At 43.2% G+C, this 19,980-nt stretch overlaps 2 non-coding genes across 2 annotated transcripts; one reads left to right on the forward strand and one right to left on the reverse strand.

The window, feature by feature from the left end:
- Positions 1-2,193: 2,193 nt before the first annotated feature.
- On the forward strand, positions 2,194-2,275 carry trnas-gcu (transfer RNA serine (anticodon GCU)). Its single transcript has one exon. It is a non-coding gene; the product is annotated as a tRNA-Ser (tRNA).
- A 3,636-nt stretch (positions 2,276-5,911) lies between these two features.
- On the reverse strand, positions 5,912-5,993 carry trnas-aga (transfer RNA serine (anticodon AGA)). Its single transcript has one exon. It is a non-coding gene; the product is annotated as a tRNA-Ser (tRNA).
- Positions 5,994-19,980: the final 13,987 nt, after the last annotated feature.

Here is a 19,980-nt window from a genome sequence, read left to right on the forward strand (position 1 = left end):
AAATGTCTCTTCTTGCTTTCCAAAACTACAGGGAAGTCCTGCCCAGGCCAGCACTCCCACGGTCTCCCAACTACAGGAGCAGTGCTCCGAGCAGCTGCTTGACCCGCCAGGTAAAGCACACCCCCTTTTCATCCCTGAAGAAGAGTGGATCTCCCTGTCCGGTAATGAATGGGAGTCCTTTCTGTGCACCCTGGTACCTCAGGGGGTCCAGGACTACCACCCCATGGTGGTGGGAGGGGGTCCAGGTGGCAGAAGTGCAGGTTGATGATGTAATTCTTAGCCTCAGCTCTGAGAAGTCCATAATCAGTGAAGGTCTGTTCGAGGACCTGTCGCGAAGCTGTCAGGTGACCCTGGTGACGCAGTCACAGGTTCTGTGGTGGGCACCCCCACCTCATAGGTCCATTTGGAGCAAAGGAAGCTGTGTAGCTTCCATCTCCATCGGAAAAAGGAAGTTTGCTCACTACTTCCAGGTAGCACCTCAGCTGACCCATTCGGTCTGCATTGGTGCAGACCTATTGGTTCGACTGGGCGCCCAGCTGGACACAGTAAACAGTGTGCTGTGGAAACGGGTGGACCCAGATGCCCACTCTCTAAGCGGTGACCCCGAGAACATTCGGTCAGGTCAGACGATTCCTCAGGCCTGCCAGGTAGTAAACGAATCGGACCTGATCGTTCCTGCGTCAACAGCAGGGTTTCCGGTACGCCTTGTCCTAAAGAAGGGACAGAGAATGGACGCTGAGATGGTTTTCTTCCAACCATCAGCTCAGTTTATCAGACTGAACCTAGCAGTCTGTTGTACCCCCACACTGGAACGGAATGGCCGAGCCACCTGCCTGTTGGTGCAGAACATAGCAAAACAAGATGTCAAAATCCCTGCTCGCACTGACATGGGACTGGAATTGACAATAGTTTCTATGATTTCGAACTGGCCATCCCAGTACTGGGGCAGCTCCCTGGTCCCTTGGCTTCATAAAAGCGCCACTGTAATAAAGAAATTAAATCCAAAATCAAGAGGGCAGTTGCCTACTGAAATACAAGAAGTCATCAATTTTAACCTAGCAACACATTAAAGGCTGCATCTATACAAGTACGATTCTAGAAATGCTCACCAGATTACGTTTTAAGAAGGAACTGCGCCTCAGGTTCTGCCGAGATCTTAACTCGGATGGCAGGTTTCAGAGTCCGGAGTGCGGACTGATTGCGCACGGAGGGTCCATATACTGTGGATCCCTCAGTGATCTTCCGCGTATTCAAACCGCCAGCGTGTGACTCCCCTGTCCCCGTGACCTCATTGCTCTGCTCTCTCCTCTGTGCAGCCGAGCCCGATTCACGGTAAAGTGAAAAAAAATATGCCCTCAACGTGAGATTTACTCTGGAGCGAGGATAGATGTTACCTTTTTATCATTGAACAGGATGTATGTGATGTGGCGACTAGGTTCAATTTTGTATCCTCTTTAAAAGATTAAGGACTGGGGTGAGCGTGATTTACCACCCTTTCAGCTAAGAACCCGACGTGCGCACCGTTTAAGCTGCATAGACTCGGTCGTTTAACTCTTCTCCATTAGCAGGGTTAAGGTTAAAGAAAAAAAACATTGCTGACTTCTTTTTTTTTGCCAGCTGCTAGCGCTGATTAGCAAGGTTTGTATTTCATGTTTTGCAAGTTGCATCCATTTTAAGAAAAACAAGTCGTGTTAAAGACAGGAAATGAATACTTGCATTTAATTAAGTCTAGCCGTAGGCGGTTATCCACTGGGATTCAGACCCAGGGCCTCCTGTTTACTAGACAGGCGCTTTAACCAACTAAGCCACAGCGCCCCGGGAGTGCTGTCCTTTTGCAGCCACTTGGACACACCACTCAGACACATCTGCATTCGGTGTGTGCTCCGCCTGCTCGCTGAGCAAGTTGCCACCTTTACATACAATAGCAACATCGACACCAAGAGAAAGGATGACAAATGGCTTTTATCTGGAACTTTTCATGTCCAAGGAGCTCAATGTGCTTTCTGTGTACAACAGGGCCACTGAACTCCACGCTGGCCACTGAACCACAGCAGTGGCTTGCTGGCTTGACATCTCCCAAGGAAAATGTTGAAATCGCATGTGGAACAGGAAAATGACCCTCGAGTACGAGGGAAAAAAAAGAAAAAGATCATCTGGAGCGCGCCAACCCAGTTGGGACAGCCCAGTTTTGTTAACGAGGTGGCCGAGTGGTTAAGGCGATGGATTGCTAATCCATTGTGCTTTGCACGCATGGGTTCAAATCCCATCCTCGTTGGTTTCCATGTCTGTTTCCATTCTGTTTTTGATCCCTATTGCTCAATGCACAGTGAAAGCATTGCATACATGTGTCTGACAATGAGAAATGGGCCCCTGAGACAGTCATTTGCCTGTTTCACAAATGATCGTATTTTACTAGAGATTCTGTTTGGGATTCAGATGTGCATTCGGACAGCAATCCCTTTCAAGAAATGATACGTTCTGGATGAGGTCAAAGGTGCTGGAACACTGTATTTAGGATGTGTTTGCAGTTATTCTGTGTTTCTAGCTTCAACCCAGTGATATATATATATATGCTCACTGATTTTTTGGTACATGCCCAGGGCAATAATCATTATGAGGATTTATTTCCATATGTGCTAGAGGTAGTGTTGTGAAATTCTTCAACACACTGGATCGCAGGTTTAAACCTGCACTCTTACTCCTTAAATACCAACAAATGCAGATATGTAGCAATCATATTGTAGCTGACACTCATTTGCCTGTTTCACAAATGATCATATTTTACTAGAGATTCTGTTTGGGATACGGATGTGCATTCTGACAACAATCTCTTTCAAAAAATGATTTTACCTTATCGCAGCTTTGCCCCTCTTGCCTCTTTGGAAAATATCTCCATCTTGTGGTCGTTGTTGGTAATGTCTAGACAATATCTCCATCTTGTGGTCGTTGTTGGTAATGTCTAGACAATATCTCCATCATGTGGTCGTTGTTGGTAATGTCTTCTTATGCCCTTTTTTTATTTCAATTCTTTATTAGTTGATTCTAGAATCTCTACAATAGAGCTGAAAATATCAGTTTTGTAGCAGACAATATGACATTAGTTATAGTCCAATTAAGACTTTATTACCCTGTTTGTAACATAACAAATTAAAATTGATTAAAACTAAGTTTGGAACACCAGGGAACATAAAAAATGATTTTTAGGAAAACCATGAGGTTCTCTGTGTCCGATGCCTGCAAGGGGAGAAAGCTAGAATCCTTTGCTTTTTCAAAATTTGAAAATAAACATCATATAACAACAGCTTTCATTCCTAGGAGTGAAAAATAACCATTTTTGAAGACATATTAGTTTCTAAAACACTACAATAAAGTTAAAAACATCCGTTTTATATTACTTTTAGTATTTTTAGTGAAATTAGTCATTTATTGCACTATTTTTAATATAATCTCTAATTAAAAGTGAATAGAATTAAGTTTGGAGCAACAAGGAACACAAAAAAAAGATTTTAAGGAAAAAAATATTGTCTTCTGTGCCAGGTGCCTGCAAGGGGAGAAAGCTAGAATCCTACGCAGGCTCCTGGAGCTCTGTCCTGGCTAAAGGAGGGTGAATCCATCCCCTTCAAAGCTCCATGAAAAAATGATATTTTTAAATTTGAAAAAAAAACATTATAGAACAACATCTCTTGGTCAACAGAGTGCAAAAATCCAACTTTGAAGAAAATCCATTGACTGATCCCCGAATCCTGAACTTTCTTTGCATGATATCGGGCTTGCAACCACTTTCTAGAAAATTATGAAAAATGCCAAAAATGAAAAAAAAGTTATCAATTCTAGAGCCTAAGAGGAAAACAAGACAAATGTATATCTCCAAATAATTTTATGTGCTTCAGAAGAGCCCAGGAAAGTTTTTTGCATACATGAAACCACGCCCGTTTGCACGTAAGCAGACATGGTTGCACACACGCGTGCATGCGAAGTCATCCTGTTGAGCATTTGAAAAGCCGCACCACGCCGCACTTGAAATAGCTCTTACCTTAGTGGTAGACGCAGGAATCGCCTTTTTATTTACGCTCTTACCAACGCGATGGAAAGCAAAACAAAGCAAAGCAGAGCAAAACAAAACGAACAAATGAAAACCCTCACGTCCGCACTTGCATATAACGCCGTTACGTGCCCAAGCGGTATTGTACGTCATCCTAGCACTGCACCCCGGGGCGTACGGTATATGGGAACGAGCACACGCCATGAATCGTCTCGAATCAGTCTCTACAGCTGTAAGGTGCCTTGAAGCGTGCACCCCCAACATTCTTCTTTGCGCATCTGTGAAAGGTAAACTCTTGAGCAAACTCTGAACCAGCTCTAAGGAAACTAATCCGATTAGACGTTACTTTGACTCATCTTTTTACTCTCAGTGCTGGTTTGCTCAAACTCCAGCTAGGGTTAGTGTTAGCATTCCCACCCTACTTAGACACTTTGTTTACGCTCAGTGCTGGATTTTGGGAACTTCAGGACGAGTGGGAATTTTCTCCTATCTGTCAATTCTGTTTTGTTTTGGAAACTCTTGGCTGCCTATATTGTACAGTGCAGCGTGAAGGAAACATTTTCCAAAACTGTGTCAGCTCAAAAGTTGTAAGAAAACCTCTCCAGCTGCTTTAACTCTCTTCATTTTTGTCATTTAATGTGACACTCGATGTATAACTGGAGCCTCACATATGCAAATGGTGAGGCTCCAGTTCGACACCACTTTACAGTATATGACAAAAGCATGGCAGACTGTGCCGGACCGGCAGATAACTTCCGCTTATTTTTACCATATTAAACATTGGAAATCCAACCACTTTCATTTGTGACACTTGATTTTGGCTCCACCTAAGACACTCTTAAATCTTCAAACACTTTTCTCTTCTCCCGCAACACTCTTGTCTGTCGGCACTATGTGGCAGTGTTGCATGACAACCCATCTCACCACGGAAAGGAACCTAACAGCTTTGGTAAGAAAGGAGAAAAGGACCTGGCCCGTACGATTAGGCGTTATTAGCACCACGCTCGAACCAACTGAGCTAACCGGCCTCACAACAGTGCTCCTCTCTGTGCTGCAAAAAATCGAACTCAGGGAATTTCTTTTGTCCTCCTTTGAATAGAAAGCCGTGTAATTCAGTGTACGGGCTTTCTCGTGCAGTTTCATGGTTCTTGTAACCCAAATCCTACACTGGCCTGAAGTGCCCCCCCATTTCACAGCATTTTTCAGCTGATTTAAAATGTACCTAAAGGAGAAGCATTATTGAAGACCATCAATTACCAAGAGCTTTTGTCAAAGGTTTTGGTGGTCATTTTGAATGACCACAGAGCGCTGTGACCTCGGTTTTACATCTCATCCAAAAGACAGCGCCCTTTTACAACACAGCATATCCGTCACTATACTGGGGCATTGGGACCCGCACAGACCTCAGGGTGAGCGCCCCCCCGCCGGCACCATTAACACCGCTTCCAGCTGGAAGCTTTGTTTTTCCCTGTAGCTCACCCTCATCCGGGTACTGACCTGGCTCACACCTGCTTAGCTTCAGTGGGTTTTCAGTTGCGAGTTGCAAGGGGATGCAAGTGATGGAGCCGCTCGCTGCAAAAGCCACTGCATTGGCCGGGAATCGAACCCGAGCCTCCAGCGGGGCAGGCAAGAATTCGACCACTGAACCACCAATGCTCAGTGTCTGGGCCTTCAAAAAAGACGCTTTTTTGGTGCTCTGTGCAAAAAGCGTCGACATCTGCTTCCAGCTGCAAAATGCCATTCGCAGACGCTGAAGAATTTATTTCCAAGGCAGCGGGTACAAGCGATTTGGCGTTTTAAAACCACCAGGAACAGCAAAGAGGCACGTTTCTTTGCTTGCGCCGGAACACAACGACAGGAGGTGGACAACGTAGTCGGCAGGATTCGAACCTGCGCGGGGAGACCCCAATTGATTTCTAGTCCATCGCCTTAACCACTCGGCCACGACTACAGCAAGCCCCGCCGCGGCTGCGTTTTTGATACAATCTTACCTGGATCGCGAGGCGCCGGCGGAAGCCTATTTCAAAGTCGTTCTCCGTTTCAAAAAAACATTTCCAAAATACAAGCCTTGCAGACAGACACGCCTCAGAGGACTTAAGGGTGGCTTCATGTCGGAATGATAAAGTCTCCCCGTCCGGACATGAAAATGCCACTTTGTTACACACAAAAAAAGAATCAACAACAGAGAAATGCCCACAAGCATTTGAAAAGCCGCACCACGTCGCACTTGAAATAGCTCTTACATTAGTGGTAGACGCAGGAATCGCCTTTTTATTTACGCTCTTACCAACGCGATGGAAAGCAAAACAAAGCAAAGCAGAGCAAAACAAAACGAACAAACGAAAACCCTCACGTCCCGCACTTGCATATAACGCCGTTACGTGCCCAAGCGGTATTGTACGTCATCTTAGCACTGCACCCCGGGGCGTACGGTATATGGGAACGAGCACACGCCACGAATCATCTCGAATCGCTCCTTATAGCTGTAAGGCGCCTTGAAGCGTGCACCCCCAACATTCTTCTTTGCGCATCTGTGAAAGGTACACTCTTGAGCAAACTCTGAACCAGCTCTAAGGAAACTAATCCGATTAAACGTTACTTTGACTCATCCTTTAAGGGACCCTTGTTAATTGGAGAAATCAATGATTTCTAATGAATTCTGTATGCGTTAAAAGTCAGCTATACACAGTATAGCTGCTCATGATGTTTCCCGAGCCGAAACACAGTGCGTTTTTCCAAGCCATCTGACAAAGCCCGCCCACTGAAAACTGCAGCAGATCGTGTAAAGACGTTCAACTTTGTAACTACTGCACGCACAGGAAGCAGAATAAATTCCTCTTTTCAAACTGTCAAAGGTTTGCTTTGCGAACCCTGCAGGACATCGCACAATCTCTTTTGAACGGGGACAAACGATTTCTTATGGGGCGCAGTAAGTACAGACGTTTAAAAAGCTCCACTCATGCCGACGATGCAGCATGAAGGAGCGCAACCTAACGTTTGACAGACAAAAGCCGGGCGCCGCTACGAGCAATATGAAATCAAACTGACAGCACAGGGCGTTTCCCGCTGACTCAAAAGTGATCTCGACAGACGCTGTTCTCTGCATAAAGCCGAAAGAGCTAAAGAGCGTTTCTGTTGAGACGTAACAAGTTCGTTTCTTTCTACCATGATGTCACCACGACAAAATCTGTCTTTAAACACCTTGCTCTCGCTTTCGCTTTCGCCGATTGTATTGCAAGCCCGCGGAAGCTGGTGTAGTGTGCTCTCACGAGGCACCAGTTCTGTAGAGTTTGGGCATTTACGGGGACAATTATTAATTGTAGCCAAAAATTATTTTTGTGTAAGTCACAAAAATAATTATTTTAATGGCTTTAGAATCCAACTATGCGATATAACTCAAACAACGCACACACACAGGTACTAATACACGAGGATACATTTATTAATACATAGAATATGCATGTAAACCTAACAGATCTTATCGAGAGGGTTATCAGAATACAAAAGGTATATATTCATTCAGTTACAAAGAGTTACATATATCAAGAGGACATACGTTCAGTATATCATTCATCTAGACCGTTTCATATTTGAACTTGATTACAACTTCTACATTAGATACTCAAAACAAGTACATAACTCTTAGGAATTAAACTGATATCAACTGGTTGGGATAACAATGGAATTCTCGAGCTGTAATGCAGTGAAGTTGAATACTCATCCAATCTCTCGGGATTCAGATCTCCTGTGGGCACAAAGGAACAGTTGCAGGCTGTTGCTATCCAATCCGCACTCTCTGGCTAGGTGCCAGGCTGTGCTGTGCTGCTTGCGACGGTGCGCTGCTGATGCTCACTGACCGGCTAGTTAGTGTTGGCTTTAACTAGCAAAGTTTGTGCACAGGAGAAAAGATGACTGTGGGTCCCAGCAGGTCAGGAAGAGGACCGATTCGTTCCTGATGAAGCGCTTGTTCTGAATAGTGATTCAGCTGTCCACAGTTCTGACCTGTTCATGAGGTTTGCTGCTGATGCTAACCTCGGGTGGATCCTCTGGTTACTCGTGGCAACCTCCGCTCTCGACTTTTAGAACAGAGGAAAGTACTGGCACTCAGACGCACTGGCCGTTCCGTGGTTGTCCGGGCTGAGTCTCAGGATGGTCAAGAGGCGCGCTGTGAGAATGTCCTGCCCTTGGGAGCCTTCTGCTCCTGGGCCGTCCTGCCATGGATTTGTCTTGCACCCCTGGAATTCTCCTTAGAATTCTCCTACTGGAATAGTCCTACTAGTTCTCCTTCTCCAGGCTCTCTGTTGCCTGTTTTTACCTGGAGGAACTTCAGCTTGTCATTGGCTGAAAGTTTAATGGGCATCAGAGTCCCACATGGGTTACATGGCCCTACCAATCCCTGACTGGTTGATCAAGGTGAGATATGAGTCACTTACTCCTGACACCTAGGAATGCAATCCAGATGTCCATCTGGCACTCCCTAGACAGATAGGCGCCAATGGATGACCATTGATCATGATAGCCAGGCTCAGCTAAGTGCATCCCCATTTGGGAGCTGTCCCTTATCAAAAGAAAACATCTTTAAATCAGCCTGCATGAATAGTTTCTCTGTGGTGCAGCCACAGAGATGAAGAGAGAGATGGGGCCTCATTTGGGAAAGCACAGCAACACTTAATTCTGTCTTATTAACAAGCATTGCCTCTACATATCCCCCCTTTTTGAAGGTCACGAGGTCCTGAGGCGTTGTTGCCTTCAAAACAAAACAGAGTTAAGTGATGTCCCTTGTCATTAGAACATTAACCTTAAATGTCCACATTACTCCTCGAGAATTCATACCGGAACCAGCATTGGGAACAAACAGGATGAATAACATCTGGAGTATGTATAAACAAGGTAGGAGACATCATCTCAGTCTAGGCATTACAAATCAGGAAGTTCACTGTCAGTATCTGATACCTCTGTAGGCAGATATTTGGGGAAGAGGTAACTTCCTTTCTTTTGAAATGCTACCTTTGACTCATTCGTGCTACCCGGAGTACATCTTGATGTAAGAGTACAGCATTCAGAGTACATTGTCAGTCATGATCCAGCTTCCCAGCACCAGTGTTACAATAACACCGGTTCCTGTTCCCAGCCCCCCTGATGAACCATGACACCTGTGTTGGGCACCTGCCAGGGTGGTTTGGAGGTTTGTTCCATTAAAGCAAACTAACTACCTGTACATCTTCAGGGCTTACTGTTTCTTGGATTTCTATCCAATTCAATAGTGTGGCACCTGAAGGCATCCACGACCTCAAGTTTGGTCTTATGTTGTCTGGTTGCAGACCGTACAGTGTTAAGTTACCATGCTGTACTATGGCCTCCTTGGGAACTTGCAGGAAACTGTTGGTTAGGTAGCTGCATTGTGGTAGCTGTATCATGCCTGTCACAAGTTATAGTGACAGTTAAATGTGGTGTGCTGACCAGCCATTTACTTCCCATCTGCTCTTCATGGGGTTCATTAACCTCCCTCTGCTCGTTAGTAGCTTTACACCCTTCATTGGTGGATCAGTTAGACACAGCCAATGGATAGCTTTGGTAGCCATACCCATCTCAAGATTTGGAACCGAATTCAATCTTGGATTGCCTTCTGGGTGAGCTATGAGCAATGGGTTTAATGTCACATACTCCTCTACTGAGAAGAGTGAAATCAAGTGGGTTAGGATTTGTGCTATGGCTAGACTGGCTACAGTGGCACTAAGCTCCCTTAACAGGTCTTGTGTCAACATTCTGGCCTGTTGCACACAAGCATAAACCCACTGTATAACACCAACAATCATGTCCACTAGGTGGGGGATAAGATTCAACCCTGTTGCATAGGAAGTTGCCTGTAGGGTTTTCCCTAAGCTTTCCAACTTTTGCTGCTGTTGATACAGTCTGTCACTACCCTCTGGCACCTCTGACACCTGCCTTCTTGGGGCAGTCAGGGTGAGAGTGCCAGTAGCACACAAACCTACCAGAAATAGCAAACACACAACAGTGGCGGCAGCAATCAGTCCTCCCAAAAGTCTTTTCGGGTGGCTGATCCCAGTCATCTCCTTCTGAGTGACTGTCCCCTTTCTAAGCTGGCGCAGCATGTACATGGTCTCTTTCTCAGTATGCCATGTGGCATCTTGGGCACCAACATCCTGGAAATCTGAGGAGATCTGACGCAGCTGCTGATGCTGCTCCTCCATTTCCAGGACATCTGCTTTTTCGATTTGTTCATGCCTGTGCTCTAGGAACCCTGCAGGGGGTGGTGCAGCGGTGGAGCATGCCTGACCCTTGGCTTAGTGGTTATCTGGAGCACCTGAGGGATCTGGGATTGTTACTCCATTCTCACTGTTCAGGTCCACCCTGCACACTTCCTGATTGAGGAATCCCTCTATCGGCATGTTTACAATCGTTCGCTGGACGTGGGTGTAGGACACCTGCTCGCTCCCCCCTTCCCTCTCTAGGGGTTCAGGGAGCTGCCCCAGCACTGGGATAGCTAGTTCACTGTCTTCGAACTCACCATCACCCACCAGGCCCATGTCAGTGCAGGCGGGGATTCTGACACCCCCCTTTTCCATGTTCTGCACTAACAGTCGGGTGGCTTGCCCATCCAGCTCCAGTCTGGCTGAACCACTGTTGGTCAGACTCAGACTGACAAACTGAGCTGGTGGCTGTAAGAAAACCGGCTTGGCTTTCATTCCCTGTCCCTTCTGGGGGACTGGGTGTATTGGCAACCCTGCCGTTGAGGCAGGAACAATCAGGTCAATCTCACTCAATACCTGGTAGTTGTGAGAAATAATGTTACCTGACTGCAGGTTCCCTGGGTCACAGCAGAGGGAATCTCTGTGAATCTCTCTCAAATTCCTCAAATTATCATATTCCCGCCCCTTATGCAAAACCAAATCCTCCTCCCATCCCAGTTTATCCTCGTTATTATAAACAAAATCCACCTAAATTTTCAACATAAAGCATTACACAAAATCAATACCTCAAATTTTCAACATAAAGCATTACACAAAATCAATACCTCAACACGCCATACTCAACAACGATAATTCACCAACAGCCAGAACATGTAACTCCACATTCTCAAATAGACCTCATTTCTATAGCCCCACCCCTTATGCAAAACCAACATCCCTCCCCTGTTCTCTCTATCCGCTGGCGTTTGTAATCGTTTTTATTTTCAAATAAATTTTAGCAAAGTCATGTATTTTAAAAATATTAAGATTTCTATATTTATGTCTTTATTTTGTGGTTTCATTAGTAACAAAGGCTAAACTTTCTTGGAAAAATGTATTTTATGTAAACCATGTTTGCTATTAATTCATTTATGGCTAGAATATGTTCATAGTCTTCCAATGAAAGGAGGGTTCCTTTCGCCATAGTCAGGTTGACATTAGAAGCTGGCCACGCCCGGACTGTTACACCAAAGCATTAGCATGTTAAAGCGATTTCATTGAGGAGTCTAGCTTTCTTAACTAGTAAGTACTGTACTTCCTTGGTTTTTGAGGGGGGGAGGTGTCTTTTGCTGGAAATCTCGCCCCCTTCTACTTTGAAAATACTTGTGAAACCGGTTTAATTCGCCACAGCCAGAACTCCCGCAGAGAGGGGGGTTGTATGCAGCGTATCGGTATACAGTAGATGGGAAAGCCAGAGCCGACCGCTATGCCGCCCACGTGTTATGCTCTTCGTTTATGTCTAAACCGGAACACATCATTATATCTCATTTTGTAGTTCTTAAAAAAAAAATCGTTTGCCCAGTCAAACAGTATTGTTGTTATTGTTTTTAACCTGTAAAGTGCTTTGAGGAGCCACCTTTAAAGGCGCCATATACAATAAAGTTCATTATTATTACTATTGTTAATTTGCTGGACAGAGAGGTGAACATTATTACACAGAAGACAAAGATAGCGATTTACGTTGCATTGTGCATTGTGCTGCTGTAATACAGTTTTAAATAATTAAAAGTCTAAACAGTATCAGCTTTATTTATGGGTTTTAAATAACGGCGATTTAAACGCGATTTAAATCAATATAAATGTTTATATTGTAACGCATAGGTGACTATTCATTGTTATTAAAATGACTTAAATTCGATCATGTTGTGATTAGAAATATACATTTGTTTGGTGCGAGTGAAGTTTTATTTAATCTCTGAGCCATATTGATTCTTATGGAAGCCAATTTCCGCCAGGGAGTAAAAAAAAAAAACACACTATGGTATTCTCTCCGATGCAGTGCAGTTAAAAACATATCTCTGATGCTGTTCCTAAATGAATATCGTTTATGACCATCAGACGCTTTATGCTCCTTTTCTTTTTAACAGTAGATTGAACAGGGAGAGGCATTTCATGATGTACTTTTAACTGATGAAACAACAGTGTCTCTGGAACAGTTTTCAACCACGTTGTTTTATAAAAAGGGGAGATATGTGAACAAGCAAAACCCAAAACAAACATGTACACCATACGTACGCGTACGCGTACGCGTACGCGTTACTGAAGCTAAAAGCTTAGCCTTTTCACTAATGTAACCACTAAATAAAGACATATAGAAATCCCTACATTACAGACTGTATATGGCTAGTATTGGTAGTTTAAAGAAAAAATACAGACCAGTATTCCACTTTCTCCCTAAACATTCTGACCATGTTACTCTTTACTGTTACTGACCATATTAAGTTTAAGTGCCTGTGGGCACTTTTCCTGTCCGTGGGAGGTGGACCGTCTTTCATTAGAAGGTTAGTCTGTTCTACTCTGAGAATGTAGCGGGGGTGGAAAGTGCCCGCGGTCATTTAATTAGTATTAAAATTCGCACTGATTCCCTTGCGAAGATACGGACATAGGAATATTTGTGTGTGGTCAAAAAAATGGCATAAAAACAACAAAGTGAAGGCTGTGAAAACATTCACAATGTACTTTATACACAAAGCAAGTGTTCTCATAACTTTAGGAGGTTTCGTGAAAATGCTACAGGCGTGCCAAAATCGTTTTTTTTAAATTCAAGGTGACTTTACCGCTGTTTTCATTTTCAGATTGTGAATCAAAAAAGGCATTTAATTAAACGCACGATTGCGATTTTAATCAATTACTGTATTGATTGAAAGATACATTCTGTACAGATACAGTACAGTCACATTCTCCTGTCGTCCAGTGGTGTAAAACGAATTAGCAGGTGCTTGAGATAACATCCCACTGAGTGGAATGTTCTCATTTGTTCTCAAGTGTAAAAAGAGGTGATAATTCTTAATAATTCCGTGTCGCATTAACTAACCTCTTCAGTTTATTCCGCCAGACAGTACATTATTATAATTATATCATTATTAAGTTGTTTAGATACGCAATTCCATATTATATTCCCTGTTAATCAAATTCTAAAAGTATGCATTTGTTAGATAACAAGCGAATTCACAGAAAAGGTTAAATACTATCACTTTTCACAAAGTATATAATCCTAATATGGTCAGAAGGAGCACGTAAAAATGTTTCCCAAATAACAACATGTAAGACTTTGATGCTTAAAATGTTTAGGGAGAAATGGAATACTGGTGTGTATTTTTTCTTTAAACTACCAAGACCAGCAATATACAGTACAGTTTACATACATTAATATGTTTATATTCCTAAATTAAAATCGTTTATGAGCATGTGAAAGGCATGGTGAATCGGAGATTCTCAAGAATTACATTGTATGATTAGAAATGAATGCGTGATCGGATCAACTAAATGCTGTGGTGTTACTTTTTGTCAATGAAAAAATAAACTATTTTCGTTTACAAAGACGGTTACAAAGAATGTGGACCAGGGTAATACTTTGAGCTTACAGCTTGTCCAAGGTCATTCATTATTAATACTCTTAGTAATATCTTCAGTAAAGACTTTGATGCATAAAATATTCCTGCATAATTAAAATATTTATGATAAAGGTGGTAGGTTGTGTACTTTTGTCCAACAGAACAATCTTGCTTTTATAAAATATACCGCCTTTTTAATGTTTAATGATTAACATGCTGTAATACACTGTTTAAATTTAAAGTCTAAAGAGTATACACCTTAAATTCTTAATTGAATAAAGATTGTCCCTCAGCAGTGATCAGGATTCAAAACCGACGTTTTCTGCTGACAGCTCAAATGCTGTACAGGAGAGGTTAACCTTTATTAGCTCCACCTGGCGATTTTACAAGGTGATTCCGGATACTATTAACATAATCTAATTTGCGTCCGGTATGATGCGGTATACTGCGACACGCCCACCGTGTTATACCGCAGCGTACCCCGCTTGTTTTGAATGGCTGCATATGTATATAGACTCTATATATACATTTGGTGCATGCCACAATTTTGGATGGTGGTGGAGGAATAGGGATTTTCTCAACACAGCAGGGACTCCAGTTAAGAATGCTGGGTTTATCTCTGAACTGTTAGAAGCTTTGCAGCTACTGACTGAAGTAGCTGTGGTAATGTGTAAATCACATAATAAAGAAATGTTTCCAGTAACTCGAGGGAACAACTTTGCAGATGCAACTGTCAGGTGAGCAATACTTGTAGAACAGTAGTCTGAGACCTCTGTGAAGCAGAGAAATGGACATGGTTAGAAAAGATTGTGGGGCTGCATGATGATGGGGTGTGGAGCTGACAGCACACCAGACGCCCTGCATGCCCTCACAGCCTAATGCCCTTTATAGCCCGACAAATGCACTCTGTTGGACACCCAGGTGGGAGTCAAATGGTGTGCCGGTTACCCAAAACTGGGTGAGAACCGGGTTTGAAGCCGTAACCACTTATGTGGTATCTGGATGTAATGTTTATCAAAGGAACTCAACTACAGTTCAGGTGCGGGTGCAACAGCTCAAAAGGCCTGCTACTGAGGAACCTTTCAAACCTGGGAAATTGAAAATTGTAAAGGGAAACCTGGGCTCTTATAATCTGTTTTCCTGGTGGGTTGCTGCCACTGCCTCTGTGTCTACCAAACACTTGATAACAGAGATAAGCCCTCGGTGGGCACTGCCCTGCCCCTTGTATTATGATCAAGGAACACACTTCACAGGGAAGGTGTGTCAGGCTGTGGCTGCATTGTTCGGAGTGAGATGGACTGAGATCACCCTCAGTCTGCTGGAACAGTGGAATGAAGGAACAGATCTCTGAAAGATCGACTAGACATCAGACTGAAGGAACGCCATGGGATGCGGGCTGGATCAAACAGAACTGTGTAACAGCCTGTTTGATATCATCACGGGCCAATCAATGAAACTTCCTGGAGGGATGAATTTAGCTGGAGGAATGGATTGTTGAATTTGCTAATTCTCTATTGTAGTATTGTAGGTTGCTAGGACTTAGCAAAGCACATCTATGATGAAGAAAAATATATATCATAATTATAATCCAGATGATTGGGGCATTGGTACATGGCTACAGTCTGTGCTAGGAACATGGAGAGGGTCTCTGGTTCAATACATATTTGTGGGTCTGGTATTATTCGTTATGATCATATCGTTAATATCCTGTTTGAAAAACATGTGGACTAAAGCTGCTGCTTCTGTGCTAATTGTACACCCTGAAGGGATCATGAAGGTCAAAAAATGATTTCATGGGAAAGGTTCTCTTATCTAGTGGCAGAACCTGATGGGTAGAACAATATAGCTTTAAGGGGGGTTACCCTTGGGAGTGATTCCCCTAGATGCAAATGATTATTGTGGTTTGTTTGCTCATAATAAGATGTTTTGCAGGAACGGAACAAAGAGAAATTTTACAACTTCAGCTAGAATTGTTCTGCAAAACGTCACAGCTGAGGCAGGGGAAAAATGTGTAGATTTTTCTAAGAGTTATTACCCAGTTGTTGACCAATCTGTTGACCAATGTTGACCAAAAAAGCCTAAGATTATACTGGGCTCCAGCCCACAGGGATTTACCTGTGCTGTAAGAACTAATGAGTGAATAAGGAGACTGGATTCTGGTGAAAGACTTCAGGAAAAAGAAATGGTGTTCACTCAGGTGGAGGGGGCTGTACCAGGTGCTGCTGACCACTGCCACTGCTGTGAAGGTCACAGAAATGGTGCCCTGGATTCATGCTTCCCACTGTAAAAAGGTCACAAACGAACTGAGCAAAGCGCAGGAGTGATGTCTCCACAAGGACAGATGGGGATAACCTGCGTGGGACTGATGTGCACAGCCTTTTTCCTTTTTATGTAGAAGCCTGTCACCACCCCAAAAGAGGAAGAATCTAAACACGAAGCCTCTTTGTATACAAACTGGCTGAATGAAACTGATAATGAGGGGGATATGAGTAATTTGTGGTATAAATTTATAAATCATACTGTAAAGTTAAAGAAATTTAATGCATCTTGTTATATATGTGCTTTAATGCCTCATTCTACAGCCTCACCCATGCGACTTTTTATGAAATGTACTCTTTTATTAATATCACGTTAGAAGGCTTAGACGCTATCAAACAAGAATTAAGGGGAGTTAGATTAATGGTACTTCAGAACAGGTTCGTGCTGGACCTTCAAAATGCAGCATCTGGAGGAGTCTATGCTTTAGTAGGAGACTCCTGTTGTACATATATTCCAGCTAATGACGATGATTACGGAAATATTACGCTCGCTATTCAGCATTTGAAAGAACTAAAAGACAAGGTGAATAAAGAGAGAGGCATAAAAGATACACTGGCTTTTCTCTCCTGGTTAGAATCACTGTTTGGGCCAGGGGGAATGTTTTTCTTTTAAGTTACTAACACCGATTATAGGGGCTGTGATACTTGTCTTCCTGTTTTTATGTTGCTGTATGACATGTATTATTCCAATGCTTCGAAATATGGAAATATGGTACCTAGGGGGATAAACTGTTCATCCTTCCAGTCTGGAGAATTGGCAGCTGTCTGACGTCAGTAAGTGATCCTTAAAAAATGAATAGTTCCATGACAGTGTGCATCACCAGAAAATCAATTTCAATGCATTAAAACTCTTGTTATCCTTCTGATCATTGAAGTGTCATTGCCCCAGCACTGTATACTCTTACTTTTGACGCCTGTCTGAAGTTGGATCCATTTCTAAGAATGGTGACTCACATATCCTCATGCTCAACTTTGGCTCAACCACACAAACTATGAAGTTAATCATCTGCTTTTGCTCCAAGATTTGTGTTACTAGGCTCTCTCCTGGGGATCCTCGTGTTCAAACATTGCCCTTATTGTGGATGATCCATGACAGAATTCAGGGAATTCAGAATTCTGATACCTCAGCTCAGATTCTGACTGGGCAGACTGTCATTGCCTGGTGTGAATGTGTGCATATCTGTTTTTGTGCATGTTCTGTGGCCTGTTGTACAGTACATCACAAATGAAAGGGAAATGGAAAACTAAAATAAGACTCAAGTGTTTTATCTTTCATTAACAGTGTTTCATTAGTATCTATGCTAGATCCTGTCATCCACTGCTTACCACGACAGGCTCTAGCACGGGATAGCAGCTAATACATTTAACAATCTCACTGCACAATGTTGTATATTCAAGGGCTGATCTTCTGTACTTTTTCTTTCACTTTTCATTTCCTGGAAACTCAGTCCTGCCAGGAATAATCTGAGAACATAATCAATCTGAGTGAAATTCTAAGCAGAGGAAGATTGTTTTACAGAGTCAACAAGGTCTAATTCAAGGTCATCAGCACTAACAAGATTCTCTCTGGAGACAGGCGATAAGAAAATTGAAAGTGTGTATTGTTACACAACAGCAGAGACTATGAGTTATGCTATCATGAGAGTGGTGATGGATTTTTTTCATTGCTTAGTTTTGCAGGTTCTGTACATTTGAACATTCAAAGTGACTAAAGTAAAGGAGTTTTCCCTTTTTACCACATAATTCCCAAAGATCAACACTAATAGAAAGCCTAATTCCAGCCAAGATTCAATTACTGTCTCTCAGGCATCCCAGCAGTGGATTTCATGACTTCAGACAGCCATCTTTATCAGTGGAGAACTCAATGCTCTGAGGTTTACTGGCAGAGTCTCACACTGGGTAATATGTTGGTAAATAATGTCCTATGGAATTCTACTATTGATAAATTCTACTATGGAACTGCGATGTGTCCTGAAAAAATCTTCTATGATAGTGGTACAGTCCATCACACCCCACCTACAGCCTTTAAAAGAGAAAAAAAAAACTGACAACAACAAAGTAAGTCTGGTGTAATCAACTAGGTCTTGCAAACATACTTAACCTCTTCCAGCTACCAACATTACAAATGCTGTTTACACATTAGATGGTTATTTTTTGGCTTCTGATATTATGGTGGAAAAAGAGCCCTGGAATCTTTGTAGAAGGACAAAAGACGGAAAGAACAGGCAGTGTAACCATGGCGAAGAGAAGGGAAATATTGGAGAGAGCTTTTTTCATACACTTTTTATCATTGTTTTTCCAGCCCAACAATGATCAACAAATATGGGCAGGCGTCCTGTGCCAAATCCAATCTACCTTTCTTCCAAGCATACAGGAATGTCAGTGAATTAAATATTGACATATGAAAATACCCAAAAATATGCAATCACACATATGCAGTTTGAGCAAACATAAGACAATACCCAAGTACCACAAACTACCAGGCATCATAAGCAGTTCAGGTGGGGAGCTGTGTCAGCATGCGTAGGCTGCAAAGGAACAAGTAATAGGTCTATTCCATGCTTAAAAGAGAAGAAAGAAAACACAACATTTCAGCCGTGGAGCCCTCACACCTGAAGAAGGCTCCACGGCCGAAACGTTGTGTTTTCTTTCTTCTCTTTTCATCTAGTGTCATTAGCCAGTTCCTGTCAAAATAAAATAGAAAAGGATAACATTCTAGAGAGAGTTTGAAATACCAAGGTACAATTTAAACCATATTTCTTCCACTACAACCACAATATTTTGGAGAGATCGCTGAGCCTAACTGTTCTGGCATGTCCGTTAGCCTCCGTCCTGCTTCAGCAATGAATGCAACGGGGCACATTCTGAGGGAGATGCGGTCAATCAGGTTGCAGGAAAACCATGCTATGCTTTTTTTTGAGATCCTGAAAAGGACAGAGGGGCCATGTATATGTGTGCAGCTGGATATGTTATTGCAGGTGGCGTAGCAAATTCTGCTGAAGCCCCACTGCCTGGTGTGGACGGTAGCTGTGCATGTTGCAGCAGAATTGTGCATGTGAGATCAAGGGGGCATGTCATGTGTTTGAGCACTTCACTCCCTTCCGGAAGCACGTGATTCCCTGAGTCCAAAAAATTTGTAAGTTCTTTGGATGACCTGTGGACCGATCTTTCACGATGAAGAATTCCTTAAGAAGAATAGATCTCGGCCCACCATCCCAATGCCTCCATCTGAAAACAGCAACCTCCCACTGCCCTTAGTCTGCAAGGCAGTCCTTTCAAGTGCGATGATGACGCCGGGACCTTCGTTGCCTATTGTACGAGCTGAACTTTTGTGCTCATCAATTCAAGGCTCTTTCCATCAACTCATCTTGTCTTTTGACGCTTCATGTTTTGTACTCCTTTGACTATCGGCATATCGGGTGACTGCAAACACTGAAGTTCTTGCTTACGGAGTGTGGAACAGTGTTTTCAAGTGATCGCTGTTCTGTCATGTTGACGCCGAGTGAATCTTTCTTTGGCAACATGGGCAGGCTGACAGCAGCGCGAGCTAAAGTAATGGCAAATTTCTTGACTTATTTCTGAATGTGAATGTTCTTTAGAAAAGGGATGCGGCGTTGCTTCTCCCCCGTGTAAAGGTCACGCATTCCAGACGTGGTTATGAGCGAACAGTTGCCGCAAGTGTTTGAAAAGAGCAAGAGAGGAAGCAGCCCTGCCCCGTGTGAGGATCAAACTCAGGACCTTCAGACAATGAGACTGACGCGCTACCAACTACGCCAACGAGGCCAGCTGCAGTACACAGCTGGAAAGTTTGCCTC

The sequence above is a fragment of the Lepisosteus oculatus genome, unplaced genomic scaffold (assembly GCF_040954835.1).
Source record: "Lepisosteus oculatus isolate fLepOcu1 unplaced genomic scaffold, fLepOcu1.hap2 HAP2_SCAFFOLD_88, whole genome shotgun sequence".
Taxonomy (NCBI): domain Eukaryota; kingdom Metazoa; phylum Chordata; class Actinopteri; order Semionotiformes; family Lepisosteidae; genus Lepisosteus; species Lepisosteus oculatus.